The sequence below is a fragment of the Photinus pyralis genome, unplaced genomic scaffold (assembly GCF_008802855.1).
Source record: "Photinus pyralis isolate 1611_PpyrPB1 unplaced genomic scaffold, Ppyr1.3 Ppyr1.4_LG6, whole genome shotgun sequence".
Classification (NCBI taxonomy): Eukaryota; Metazoa; Arthropoda; class Insecta; order Coleoptera; family Lampyridae; genus Photinus; species Photinus pyralis.
The window spans coordinates 16,895,768-16,910,996 of NW_022170663.1; the positions used below are offsets into that span (position 1 = coordinate 16,895,768).

The 15,229-nt window shown below is 34.6% G+C and overlaps 2 non-coding genes across 2 annotated transcripts; one reads left to right on the top strand and one right to left on the bottom strand.

The window, feature by feature from the left end:
* Positions 1-13,096: 13,096 nt before the first annotated feature.
* On the top strand, positions 13,097-13,170 carry Trnan-guu. The gene has a single exon. It is a non-coding gene; the product is annotated as a tRNA-Asn (tRNA).
* A 254-nt stretch (positions 13,171-13,424) lies between these two features.
* On the bottom strand, positions 13,425-13,496 carry Trnah-gug. The gene has a single exon. It is a non-coding gene; the product is annotated as a tRNA-His (tRNA).
* Between the last annotated feature and the right edge of the window lie 1,733 nt (positions 13,497-15,229).

Consider the following 15,229-nt stretch of genomic DNA (forward strand, 5'->3'; position numbering starts at 1 on the left):
AGAAGTATAATTTGTGCACAACTCTTGTACAGATAAAGCGCATTTTTTTTAAACCGAAATAGCTTTTGCTTTGACATCACCATTGGATATATTTCTTGCAGAAGTCTCAATCGCCCTTTGTGAGTACTCTCTTCCGACAATCCGTTCTTGGGGCATAAGGAAATATACCCGATTACGATAAGAGCTCGAGGAGGAGGGTTATGGTTGGTAGAAATTAATTCCTTTTGTTGAGACTTTTCATTAGAGTCCCATGAAGGATAAAACTAGTTCCGCAACGATGGCACATAAAGTACGTTACTAACAACATCGCAGTTATTTCGCGATTTTCACTGACTTCGTCAGGGGTTTCACCTCTTCGAAGAGGTGTTTGTCCTTTACTGAGTGGTCTGAACACCCTAACTACACGTACCATTGCACTTGCCTTCGCTCCGAGAAACTGCTCCCATCGGTCAGTAACAAACGAAACTGCATTCTCGTTTGCCAAACTCTCCTTCGAATTCGACTCCGATTCAACACCTTTCCTTGTGTTTAATCTCCTCGTCGAGTACACGGTCCTTGACAAATTGCAAATTCAGATTTTCCTCAGACATCGTCGCAAGACTCCTGACGATTGTCGTGATCATGAGATGACAAACTACATCCAAATTCTCCATCACTGCACTCGTTCTGTCTGCGCGACTCGAATCTCAGGGACAACATCTACCTACGCTAGCCATACCCTTCGTTTGAAGACACGGGTCAAAGCATCCTAAGTCTCTTTCGGTGTAGCCTTCTCCTGGTCCTGCACGTATTCCAGATGGAAATCGTGTATCCTAGATACCAAGAAGGATTTGCACTTTCTATCCTACTTCTGATGTCGTTCCTCGAGTGCCACCTCCTTCGGTTTCCGCACATCCGCCGAATCGCCTTCCTACACTCACAAAGCCGCAACATCCATTGCTTCCGTCTCGATGCACGCTGGAGGGTTCCGCTCCTCCAGCAGGCTCGCATCCGAAACTTCCCGTCAAACAAGGACAACAAGAACCGTTCGTGGCTTTGATGAGGGTGTACATTAATATATTCACCGTAATCCAGGTGTCATTACAAAAAATGTGGCTGGATTATGTTCCGCAATAAAATTATTACCGATTCAACTTTTAATTGCATATTATGCGGTGGTAATCCGGGCAATTGCCCATTAAATTGCTCTGCCATGGCTTTTAAATAAATGAGATTTGGCGTGTTACCAACTTTGAAATTTTTTTTTGTTTTGCGGGAAATTCAAACTGTCCGTACTAGTTTTGTATCACCGTTTGATTAGTCAAAACTTAAACATGAAACTTTAGCGATCATTTTGGACCAAAAAACCCGAAACTTGATTGAGGAAACGGTTAAATGCATTATTAAGTGTAAGAAATTAATGCAAATCTCCTCAAACTCCGATATAACTGCAGATTTTTACTTTGTGGTGTACTGAATGACCCAATCATAGTTATTAGCAGTTTGTTATGTGAACTAGGAATGGATAGCTTATACCTTCTGAAAGAATCATCTACGGGACATTTTATTAGATTTTTATAATCAGAAAATAATGCGGAATCACGTAGTAAAGAGCTTTACGCTTGACCTATCGAAATACACCCTGTATCTGAACACTTAATTTAGGTAGGATAGTCGTGTGTTCCGCACCAGCTTTTTTACCTGAATTACTGTCTTGGTCTATTTCCGGAAAACTAAACATTTTCGCTTGTGCTCAAAAAGAAAAAGCTATGCGTGAGAGCATCCAATAAGTAGTGTAAAACGTAACGAGTCGAGGAATATATCGAGCAGATGCCTTTTTCAAACCCACATCTTCGTCTAAATCCACAGATCTGTCATTCTTACTTTTGGTATATCATATACTATTGTGTGGCGCTTCCAGGTGAATCCCATGCTGATTTGGAAGAAATTAAGGTACAGTGACTTGAACTACCACCAATCGAGACGTAGTTAGACAATAAGTGCATATAGGTAATCACGCTATTTTGCGCAACTTTAGCAATTATCTATACTATCGAAAATTAAAAATTAATTTTAGTAAGACAAATAGGACTATTGTATGTTCTGTTTACGAAAACAGATCCGCTTCTACATCACAACATGATGATGATAAGTATCTTATCTTTACAATATGGTACTTTTTGGTACACGTAATACCTACGTCTTATAAAATTGATAATAATAATTGCAAACAGATCAACGATTACCAATTTAATGCAGTTTACGCATTTCTCAGCAGCAGCCTTGGATGAGAGAGCCCAGGTAGACTGTGTTTATACAGATTTTGCGAAGGCATTTGACACATCCCATCAAGTCTTGCTCCGTAAACTTGTTTTAAATTGCGTAAGTAATCCAACCGTCAAATTCCTGAAATCATATTTATCTCTCCGTAAAACAAGAGTGAAATTCAATGGTGTGAATTCAGCCGAATTTTATTCCTCATCAGGCGTTCCCCAGGGAACACTTCTTAGTCCTTTCTGTTTCTCTTATACATAAATGATTTACCGCGAGTGATCAAAAACTCGAAAGCATACTTTTTGCGGACGACCTAAAACTTTTTAATAAAGTCCAATCCGCAAGTGACTTTAAATATTCAAGAGGACATTAACTCAGTAATTAAGTGGTGTACCAAAAATAAACTAAAACTAAATATCAAGTAAAGTCCTTACTTTTACTAGATCGAAAAATCCCTTACTTTTTGACTATAAGATGAATGGAATGATCTTACTAAGAGTCCCCTCCGTTAAGGACCTTGGCGTGTTTTTCAATAACAACCTTAACTTCAACTTACACATTCTAACAAATGAGTGTTACAAACTTCTTGGTTTCGTTATCAGAAATACACTCAATTTCACGAATATGCAGACAATGCTAACCTTATATAATGCGTTTATTAGATCCAAGCTTGAGTATGGTGCATGTATCTGGTCTCCTCAAACTCTCAAATACTCAGACATGATCGAAAAAGTGCAGAAAAAGTTCATCCGAGTAATGTTTTTTAGGTCAACCCAAAATTATCGACATTTGATCTCTTACGGTACCCAGCTTAATTACTTAAATAGTAGTTTCGGCTTAAATATAACGAGGTTAGAAACCCGACGGTACATTGCCTCCACAATTTTTATCTTCAAAATTTTACACAATTTGTTAAACTCTTCCGAATTACTTCAAGAAATTAAGCTTAAGGTACCATTTGTTAAGCTAAGGCAAAATAATACTATTTTTGAAGTTAACAACACAACTTCCCCACTTATTAAGATCTTGATCACTTTAAATAAGTTGTCCTCAGTTAATGATATCGACTTTTTTCACGATCCCCTAAATTCAATAATAAATAAAATTAGATCTTAAGTCCTAATATTTGTTCAGAGCCCCAGTGCCATGTAATTGGAATTTTTATTCTGTATGGTTTCTGGTTAAACAAATAAATAAATAAAAATTATTTTGAATTTAGACGCAACTATAATTTAGAGAGTTTACTCTTTACTTCAACAATTTTCATTTAACTATGAACAAAATCGAATTGCTTTCGTTTTTATTGTATAGAGAATTCGTCCAGTACGTTTGGTACTGAAATCTATCCGAAGCATTCAGATTTTGATCCAATTTCGAGTTTACTAATAGTATATTATATACTGAGGAACTAAAGTGTGTGTTTTAATCCCGAGGGTGCAGATTGTTGCCCGAAACGTAGTTGAGGGCAACAAGCACCCGAGGGATTAGGACGCACTTTAATCCTGTGGTATATACGCTATTTTTTGTACTCCGGTAATCAGCTACGGCAAATATTAAAGTGTAAATTTGAAAAAAAAAATTTGATTGATTGTAGGATCAATATACCTGGTAATGTCAAATTGTGACCGTATAACGATAAATGTCAGTTTGATTTAAAGATTCAAGTTTAGAACTACGGCGTACAAATGATCGTTTAAAACTCTGAAGAACAAGCTATAAGGAAACCTCCTGATGCCTTCCAAATTCAAAAAGATATATGGAAAACGATATAATAAGTGTAAAATATGGTGCAAGAATAAATATGTACAATACAGGTAACCATTAATCATTAAATTGTGTTTGACAATTCAGTGTGGACTGTCACTTTTATTCCCGCGTCGCGTTCGGGAGAAAAAATTGCACTTTAGTCCCTTAAATCAATGACAAAACACGTTGATTTAGTCCACGGAGTACAAAATAGTATATTATATACCGCGGGACTGAAGTAGTACTTTTAATCCCGAAGGTAAAGTTTATGGCCCGACCGAAGGGAGGGCCATAATTTACCTGAGGGATTAAGACCACTACTTCAGTCGCAAGGTATATACGATATTTTTCATACTTCCAAAACTGAAACACTTAATATGTATGGAGTCTTTCAAAAAATCGCTGCTTAACAAGTTACCATAGGAACGTTGCGTTGGTACGACAAACCCTATGCTATGGTAACAAAAATAATTTGGAAACTGTCATTGCTAGTGTCATAAATTTGGTGGTGGGTGACAAAGGTGTATTTGATATTGATAAAAAGCAGCCAAATTAGGTAAAGAATTGATACCACCGAAATCCAAAAAACCATATGAGCAGCAGTACGATGCGTTTAAGAAGTAGTGCAGCATACAAAATGTGGAACAACCTACTGAAGTTGCTTTGTTAGTAATTTCATCCTTCCGGGATTTTCGTCCAAATTTAATCCCGGCGGGACAAAAAGTGACACTTCAGTACTCGTCATAATGGAGTGAAGATGTCACTTTAGTCTCGGAAGTACGAAAACTTCTTTTCAATTCCTACGAATTTTATTCAATGATTTTATCTTAGGAAAGTGCACCCGCCGGCGGAAGTTTCGCAAAATTTATTCAAATTTATACGACTTATTCAGTTCCTTTGCATTTATTCAGATCTATACATTTTATTCGATTATTTTTCCTTATCAAAATCGCAATCGATCAAGTTTACTTATCTCCCTTTCAACCCTTACGACTTTATTCGTTGCTTTTATCTTGGAAAAGGTGCTCTCGGCTGAAGTTTATCAAGGTTTTTTTAAACACTTTGTAAAATTCTTTTGCCATATATACTTATAGAAAAAAGTAGCATTATGTTGAAGCTTATTAAACTTTCTATCCAATGCCTTTATGTCGGAAGTTTACCATATTTTTATTCAAATCTATGCGTTTTATTCAATCATCAAACTTTCTTTGGAGTTTATTAAATTCCTTTGACCTCTGGCATAGGAAACATCGCATGAGACTTCTTGGCGATCTCTACGAATCTTAATTAATGCTTTTATTGAAGAAAAAAGCGCTCTCAGCAGAAGTTTACTAAATTTTGTTTCACCTAGACGTCTTTCATACCTATTATAATGCTTTTATAATAATTGCCATGTTAGGGATTTTACTAGTATATTTACTAAGAAATATGTTAAATTGTCCATTGTTCATACATTAGAGGTCGATCAGAAATCTTTTTCAAATACCTAAAATTTGTGCCCTAACTTGAGATGGTAGTATGCAAAAATCGTGATGCAATCCAAGGACCTCGCAGATAAGAAAGGTAGAAAGTGTTCCAATAAAGAACTCTAGGTTGAGATTTCGTGGAAATAGTACTGGTAATCCTGTGAAATAATAATTAGCGATAATAAGAATTTAAGCAGAACATGGAAAATAAAATACTTGAGGAGATAAATATGAAGGGATGGCGAAACTGATACCTCGATGATAATGATGAGTGCTCTGATAAGTAATAAATATAAAAGAACAGGACCGAATGGCGAAAAACAGTAGTGTCACCACTTGCGAACAAACTATTTCCAAACATGAAAGTTGTTATTCTGATTTCCTTCATCATTGCTTGTGCAGTAATCCATACCAAGGCTCAAGGTAATACATATACTTATGTCTGCTTAGTATGTCTTATTTGATTTGTAAACAGATCAACCCGAGCCTCACCCGATGACCGATGAACAAATTAAAGAAATATTTAACAAGGTCGATTCAAATAAGGATGGATTCGTAGATAAAAGTGAGGCAGTGGCGGCAGGCTTCAAAGAATCCGATGTTGATGCCGTGATGAAGAAATATGGGAAGGACAAAGTCAACCTTGCTGGTAAGTGTCACACCCCTTTAGGTTGAATTCAATCACTTAAACAAATAATGTAAGAAAAAAGTTTGCCAAGCCCGGAATTCTTTTCACTGACATTACACAAACGAGAATTTTTCATGCACCCTGTGAACTAATGCAGTTCTAAGACCCTTCTATTTATTTCTTTATTACATTGTGGGCAGTCATAGATCAGCTTCGTTACGCAATTCGTTTTTCCACTATTATGAACGAATGTTTGTTACTGTATTTTAACGTTTTAAGAGACATTGATTATGGAAAAACAACCATGAAACTGTATTTCAAATTAGGAAATTTGTCTAAACATTTTAGTTTGTTTCTTTTTTCATATAATAGTCCTTGTTAATTTGTAAGCTTTATGGGTTGTACAGGAAAATCTGTAGTGCATTCTGTTGCCAAAGACCAACAGTCAGCTGAAAGTTACCTACACCTTTAGCTTATAATAGAATACGTACATAACTTGTTACGTTTTAAAATCGTTTTTTTTTTAATTTCAGAGTTCACGGCATTAATTAAAGCAAACCAATAATTCATTGCTGTTCAATATTCCACATCGACGCTTCAGGACTCATGAAAATGGCTTTTAACTGACCGTATTCTGATTTAAATAAGATTAATTAGTGACTACCAAAAATACAATTAAGATTAATAAAGAGGATAATGATTATAATGTTTTAAAATGAATAAAAGTTACTTATTTATGATTAACTTTATATAGTTGCAATCTCTTTTGCTGGAACCGTGCGTGTAGTTATAATACTTCAATTGTACCTACATATATTACTTTAGGGCAGTATTTAAGATCAAGTACTAAGCCCCTTTTGCATCATTGTGTGATTTTGTAATTTTTAAGGATAGAGCCGAGTTAGGTTACCCACACAATACAGTTGCATGTAAAGATATAACTGTGTTTCGGATTACACCAGCCCGGTCTGTATCTGGTAGACTTATTAAGCGTAATAATCTTGGTTTAATACGCTTAATCTAGTTCAAGGCGCTGTTCACATAATCATCTTTATTTATTTGCGAAGTAGGTACACAAAAAGTCAGCAAAATTTGGGGCATATGGATTATTATATACAGAGTGGCCCAACGAGAAGTATACAGAGGGCTTTTAGGGTATTAAATTTAGACATTTCAAAAAATCCTCGAACACGTCAATTTTGTATTCGAGGGGGACAACTTTTGGAATACAAATCACGAACCCAAGTCTTCACCCCTCTACGTAGGGAGCTTAACCCCTAAAATTTTAAATCCTATGGCAAGTGGCACATTATTTGAACGCCAATTTAATCGTGAATACTAATCTGCTTTGCTTTTTAATTCTAATTGATTCGTTTCGGAGATATTCGCATTTGCAATGGTTTTTTCTAAAAAAAAAACCAAAACAAATGCGATCTAAGTCACCTTGTATTAAAATTTTTAAATTGGTTTAAATTGTGCAAAAAATAACAAATAACTTTAAACACACAACATTTCTTTCAATAAATGCTCGAATTCCCTTCCGCATGCTTCCATGCAATAATAAAGATTTGCTTCAAAACGCTGCCGTACATGTTGCAAGATTTCAGGGGTAATCGCTCGAAATTGTTGAGTTATACCACAGACAACATATACTATATATCAAATTTCACTTAAATGGTTCCATAGATAAAAAAGTTGGCACTGCGCATGCGCAAAACCAAATTTTGAAACTGGCGTTTGATTTTCCTTTATTCCAAGTGCCTATGTATCAAATTTCATTCAATTACTTTTATAAGTAAAAAAGTTTGCAATTCGGTTTATAAATGGTCGAGATGCGAAAAGGGCACTGTGAATTTTGAATCGATTCGATTCAACTTTTTGCATTGCGTATTATATGGCTAAAGCTATGCCCATATTGAATTTCATGCAATTCAGTTCATAACTAACGGAGATGTAAAAGCGATCGAACATTTCTAAACAAGGTCATCGTTCACACGGACAGATAGATGGACAGACAGACAAAGGAACAGACGGACAGACCAACCGGCAGGCGACAGATAGCAATGCAAAATTATAAACGATCTCTAGGATCGTTAATAAACGGCAAAAGTGTAAAATTATTGAACATGTAAAAAACGGTTTTTTGTTTTTTTTACAATAACTTTTTTTGTAAGCGGTACAGAACAAATTCCTTCCTTGGTACAAGACTCGACACCATAACGAACCAAATAGCGAAAAAAGTAGAACAATAGCTCTTAAGATAAAGAACTAGTAGCGTCGCAAAACGAGCGAACGGACGGACGGACGGACGGACGGACAAAGTGGCCACAATAGCGCATTTTTTTTTTTTTGTGGAAATGCGCTAAAAATGTATTGCCACTTTTAACAAAACGTTAATACACATTAAGTTTTAGTCAATACTAACTTTTTATTTCTGTCCACTTGGCATCTCCCTCGCAGTCATCGATGAAAAAAAGCTTAATGTCGATTTCGCAAAATAAATTTGGAAACCTAACAAATATTCAACTTCAATTTTGACAAAAGATCTTATTGTTACCTTTTACTAAATGTCGACGTTGTTTTGACTTTCTACTTTTGTCAATTGCACATAACAACCCAGTAACAAGTACTTCAAAGATTAGTCAAAATTCACAAAATATTGTAGTTAAAGTAACAAAATTAAGAAAGGAGTTGCTAACTTATTATGCTTTAGCGTGCGTATCAAATTGTTCTGCATACTAAATATTTGCTTTGTTCTGAACTGCTTATTCGTACTTTTTATTTTAATTCATTTAGTCAGTCCCTGTGTAGTTTGAACATTTGTGTCGTTTCGCCTTTGTGTATTGTTTATTCGAAATATCAATATGGTAAGTATACCTACATATCTACTTTGTCAATTTCGGCATTTCGAGAAAAAAATGATGGCTTAGAGTCTTATGTATTTTCTTTCTCTAGCATACAGAATATTCCCAGAAATTGTTGGAAGAGAGATAGAATTTGAAGACGTCGAAGGAGCACCAATTCGTCCAGATTTTCTAGAAACATTCTTTGGCATTTCCTCCGTTGGGGTTATCTTAAACATGTATTCAGCCAAACCCAAGATTTTCTTAGCTAAATATTCGTTTCATGTCATGATGTATAAAATGACTATTAGGTAAATATAATTATTATTATTATATTAAAGACAATTAAAACGCCGTATTTGCTATTCTATTTATACCTGGCCAAAAATCTTCTAAATTAAAACACAAATTTGTTACTAAAGGAAAGTGTCAATCGAACTAAACATTTGTGAAAAAAAACACCCTAGTGTTGAAAATTGTAACAACTGAAAGATAGTGAAATTGTACAAAGAAGTGGTGCAATAGTTGACATCATTCCTTTGTCGGGCACGAACGAAGTCCTTGTAAAATTAACAATTTGGAATGCTGGGGTAGCAATTGCAGGTTGTTAAAATGACTACAAAATAAATTTGCTGCTACACAAACTCATTGACAAGGTAACAAAATTATTATGGGTTATTTAACAATGACATAACTTGTAGGTCAACATTAATAAAAAACATTCAATTTTTTTTCTTCGGCAGTTTCTGCTCGGACGTAACGAGTAAAAAACGAGTCGAGTAGATACCTTTTTCAAACCCAAATCTTCGTCTAAACCCAGAGATCTGTCATTCTTACTCTTGATATTCCCTAGCTAGATTATTGTGTGGTGTCTCCAGATGAACACCGTGCCGATTTGGAAGAAACTAGGTACAGTGATTTTAGATATGCCCAAACGTGACAGTCGACAGTTCTTGTCGTCTGTGAAAAAATCGTGAGTTATTTATTGATTATCCTCTTCGTTAAATCAGACTTATCGGGGTGTAGGTACAGCAAAATTGAAATATTAATACAAGACGTAGGTAGACAATAAATGCCTATAGCACAGAGAGTATTTTAATTATCTATACCTACTATTGAAGATTAAAAATTAATTTTAGTGAGACAAATACGACCATTGTATGTTCTGTTTACGAAAACACTTGAGTGTTTACATCACAACATGATATTAGCTATCTTATTTTTACGATATGGGACTTTTTAGTACACGTATAGCTAAATTGAAATAAGGATACCTACTACGACTTACAAAATTGCTACTAGAAATTATAAAATAAATTAAATAAAATTATTTTAAACCCATCAGAAGCAATTGTCTATTAGACAATAAGTAGAGTTCTTACTTCAACTTTTATATTTCACTATGAAAAAAATGGCTTTTCGTTTTTTTTTTTTTGGTACTGAAATTTATCCTTAAGCCCATGTGTAAGAAAAAAATCTACCAGAAACCTTGATTATAGAAAAACAACTATAAAACTTTATCTTAAATTCGGAAAGTCTAAAAAAATCCTTGTTAATTTATCAGTTTTAAGGGCTGTATAGGAAAATCTACAGTGTGTCCTATTACTAAAAGGGCAACTATATATTCACTTTTTTTTAATTTCAGAGTTCACGGCAATAATTAAAGAAACCCAATAAAACAATGCTAATTCATATTCCACATGGACGCTTCAGGACTCATGGACACGCCTTTTAACTTATCGTATTATGATTTAACTAAGTTTAATTAGTGACTTTGCTAATAATACAATTGAGATTAATAAAGAGAATAATGATTACAATGTTTTTTAACTCTTTACTTTTACATTCAAGATGAAAAAGGGTTCTATATATGGTTAACTTATAGCGTGTTTAAATCAAATAAATCCCGGAAAGCCTTGGCTCCAACCTGTTGGCGATAATTGTGAATAATTCCTACTTTAAATACATTTGTGTGCTCCAAATCGCAGAATCAGGATTAGAATTAAATTCAGCAGAATATTCATGCTCAGTTGCACCATCAAAATTAAGGCTTGCTTAAAGTTAAGTTGAACTTAAAATCTATGGCAACGATTATTAAAACAATCGTTGCTATGGCATTTAAGTTATGCTTAACTTTAAGCGATACTTAATTTTGACCGTGCAATTGGCCATCATCAGTGCGTAAGTTTTTAAGGAACGTTGTGAATTCCCACCATGGTTTTGAAATGGAGTTAATTAATTAAAAAAATAATAGGTAAGGATTAAACTGGAGATATTTTGAGGGCATGCGGCTAAAGGGTTACCATTGTGTCAACCAATGGCATACATGTTGCTATGGCAGTTATTCCAGGAATATCTTATTCTCCGTAAAAGTGTAATTGTAAAACCGACCCTTAATAATTAAATGTATACATTTATACTTTTATATCGACACGTGTTCAGGATACGAAAGTAACGATTTTCTAAATTAAATTGATATAAGTAAATTGTCATTTACCCCTTAGGCCAACATTCTAAAACAGATACCTTTGACAGACAGACAGAATCTTTTGAAAAGAAATAGGTATGTTCATTTCCTATATTCATAAGTTTACTGTACAAAATCTTAACGGTGCTAGATCATCAGAAGAACAGAGTCTTCCAACTGTAACTGCTATTCCGCAGGGGGTGGGCACACAGCGCAATTGGCGCCATTATTTCGTCATTATTACTTGTGTATGGACTTCGTACATAGGTACGTTTTATGCGCCAAAACGAATGTCTCGCGAAATCTGCATATAATAATTGAGCAACGATAATAATAATAATAATAATAATAAAGTTTATTTGAGCTTTAAAAATAAAACAAAACAAAAATACAACAACAAAAAAGAAAAAGTAGCTCAAAAAAGGAATGAATTCGGCAATGCCGTTTTTCAATTCACCCTTTAAAAACCAAAAAGAGAAAAAAAATCGCCTCACAAAACTAAATATTAACAGCTTAGATAAAGTTCTTTAGTCAATTTTGCGAACTGTATATAATTCTTGTTAAGTTTATCTAACATACAATTTAACAGGGACGATAGTGATTGTGCAGTTTATACCGAATTCTAGGAGGTAAGTAATTTCATTAGGTATTTTTAATTATTTGGTAAGGTTAGGTTAACATTTTGAAACTGGAATTACCTACTCGTGAAGTAAAGTAATTGGCTGAGGCGAAAAGGGAAAAGGCAATTTCCTAAAACTGATAATCCGTAAGTATTTTATGTAATGATAATTACCAATTGACGTTTTATTTTTAATGTTTATAGAGCTTCTTTAAAAGGAGCAGTGAAAGAATAATGGCAAAAGAAAACAAAAAAATTGTAATTATATACTTACCTGCTTAATATATTTGATAAATACAGCATTATTATGATTAAATATTACTTATTATTAGTACTTAGTCATAAAAGGAGCACTCGTAAAGCATATTTTTCAGGACGTTCTTGAATGTTTTGAAGTCTGGCGACAGTGGGGGGGGGGGGCCTTCCTCCAGACTTCTAGTTTAGTAACATTTGATGTCCGTGGCGTGTCTCCAAAATGTCTAAGGACCCGTAATAGACGTTCTGAGGACTTCCGAATATCCTGTTACGAATGTTTTTATGATGTGTTTAGTACATACTTGTGTTATTGAGTACATTAATAGCAATTGGTATAGGTATATACTACGTATACACTTAGTTCCCAATTTCGGGATTTTTGTATCTAATTTTCCTGGCCAATAATTAATAGAAGCTGCGAATTTAATATTCCTACTCATTATAATTATAATTATAATTCATAAGTTATTCAACAAAATCCTGTGATGTATCACTAACGTTATCTGGTATTTCTGAAAAAATATATGCTCTTATATTCGTTATGGCTGGCTGTCTGGCTGGCTGGCTGTCCTACTGAGATCTCAGCAAGTACAATAGCTAGAGACTTTAAATTTTCACTGAAAGCTTTCTGCTATAGTGTATAGATGTGCAGGCTTTAGTCTATTTTGAGTTAGATGACTCGTGATTTCGATAATATTAAACTTTGCTAATAAAATACTGATCTGTATTAATATTACAAAAAATGCGCTTTCATACTCATGTTTCATATAAAACTGATACTACATTACTGTATGCTTTTTTTCGATTGGCCTACCAAGAGCCTCCGTGGCGCAATCGGCTAGCGCGTTCGGCTGTTAACCGAAAGGTTGGTGGTTCGAGCCCACCCGGGGGCGCGTAATTTTTGTTTTTTTTAAATATAAACTGGAGTGTTATCGTACAGCTTCAACAATTAATTACTGTACTCTCTTTTTATAAAAGATTTGCTTAACTCGTACATAGATACAGATACATACTTTAATAGCTAATTTCCAGTTTAAATCACATTTATGTCAAACATTTTTACACTTACGTACAATATTTCGGTAAGAGTTCAATTTTAGCAACAAAAATTTAAAAAATGTGCCTCACCGTGACAATGTTTGCACATTGCCGTGACCAGGATTCGAACCTGGGTTACTACGGCCACAACGTAGGGTCCTAACCACTAGACGATCACGGCTACTGAGGCTTGTAGGAATGTATTTAGTATTCGCTTTATCCTTGGGTTATTTAGAACAACGCACAATTTGACAATATTCATGTATACTTATTAATCTTATTTTGTGTGACGTTGTTTTGTCGTACTAACAATTATCTTTGCGTATTAAATCTATTCAAAATAAAATTTAACTGCAATGTAGGCAGCACACATTGCAGCTCGATATTGATTTCCAACACTACGTTGGAAAGCGTCAGGATTATTTAAAAAGAACAATTATTTTCATAATTTGCTGTATTTTGGAACACTTATGCATAGATATTTTATGTCCCACCTAGCTTTAACGGCAATTAGGTACTTACTCTATGTGTCTTATTTCTCAGAGTATGTAAAGTTGCCTAATACAATTGACAAAAAGCCAAGTAGCTGTGAAAATTATAATTTCTGTCTAATAATCCAGTCATTCTAGGAAATTACGTGCAGTTCCAATTTTTTAGGGAATGTGTGGTTGAAGGCCCCTTGATCACTGTGTAATAAAGTCCCGAGCGATTTCGTTACCACCGAGGGGAGGGTATTTAAAGTACAGTTTTGTGGTTTTTCGGCTATATCTCGAAAATAGTGAGTCGTAAGAAAAAATGTGCTTACCAAAATCGAAAGCTCATAAAATTTTCTACAACTTTGCCTCTGGACTTTTGTTCCAAAAAACGCTCCGGGCTCTTGATTGTGAAAAATTAAAGAAATTCACAATTTCGGTCGAACTTTTCCTTTAGTTAGCTCATTATCTATTTAATTTTCACGTACAAGCGGATGGTTGTAGGGAACTAAATTTTCTTCATGAATCGCTGGCATTTGTGCTGTTTATGATTCGACAATTCGAATTTTCCAACAACGGTCTCGATTCTGCCATTCTCTCACTCCTGTTAGTACTGAATTGCATTCGTTCGGTTTTTCTTGGATTACGTAGGTCGTTAAATCTCTTAGAATGCAGAATCAACTATCCAGTCTTCTTGTAGAAGATATTTGAACGAGTTGGGGTTCAACCAGCTTCCCCATCCACTGTACTCTCCTGATCTAGTCTCGAGCTGTTTTCTGATCTCAAAAAGATGCTCCACGGCAAAAAATTCGGCTCTAATGAGGAAGTCTTATTTTGCGGACAAGAACTAATCGTTTTACAAGCATCGCATCGAACAGTTAAATAAGGGTTGGAATGGTTGTATAGCCCTTGAAGATGTTGATGAATAAAAATGAATTTTTTCGAAACAAGTGTTGACTTTTTAGAAGAAAACGGACAGCCACAGGAACGCAAATCGAAAACGTAAACGCTCCGAGTTTTCCGTTTGAAAACTTGTTATTGAAGAAAAAATGAAAAGCTTTTAGGCATAAGTTTTGAAATGGAACCGCTTTAGTGCCATGAATATATAAAAGCAAAGAATCCACTATATTTTTAAGGGAGAGGATTCTAAATTTCCATCGAACTGAATTACGTTAAATGATATAGATTAATGAAAGTGAGTAATGGTATGATAAATTAACGTCTGTACAAGCTATGAAATATTACGAAATGAGCCATTAGCGAATTTATCCAGACTACGCAGTTTGAATATGAGAGAGATCAATATTCTGCAGATAAGTGAAATGTGCACAAAAAGTCCTTACGTTTTCGAAAATCGCATGAATCATTTTAAATGTGTTTCTCAATTCAGATAGAGACATTTTGTAACACGTGTTAGCCATAAAGCTATCTGATAACGGTA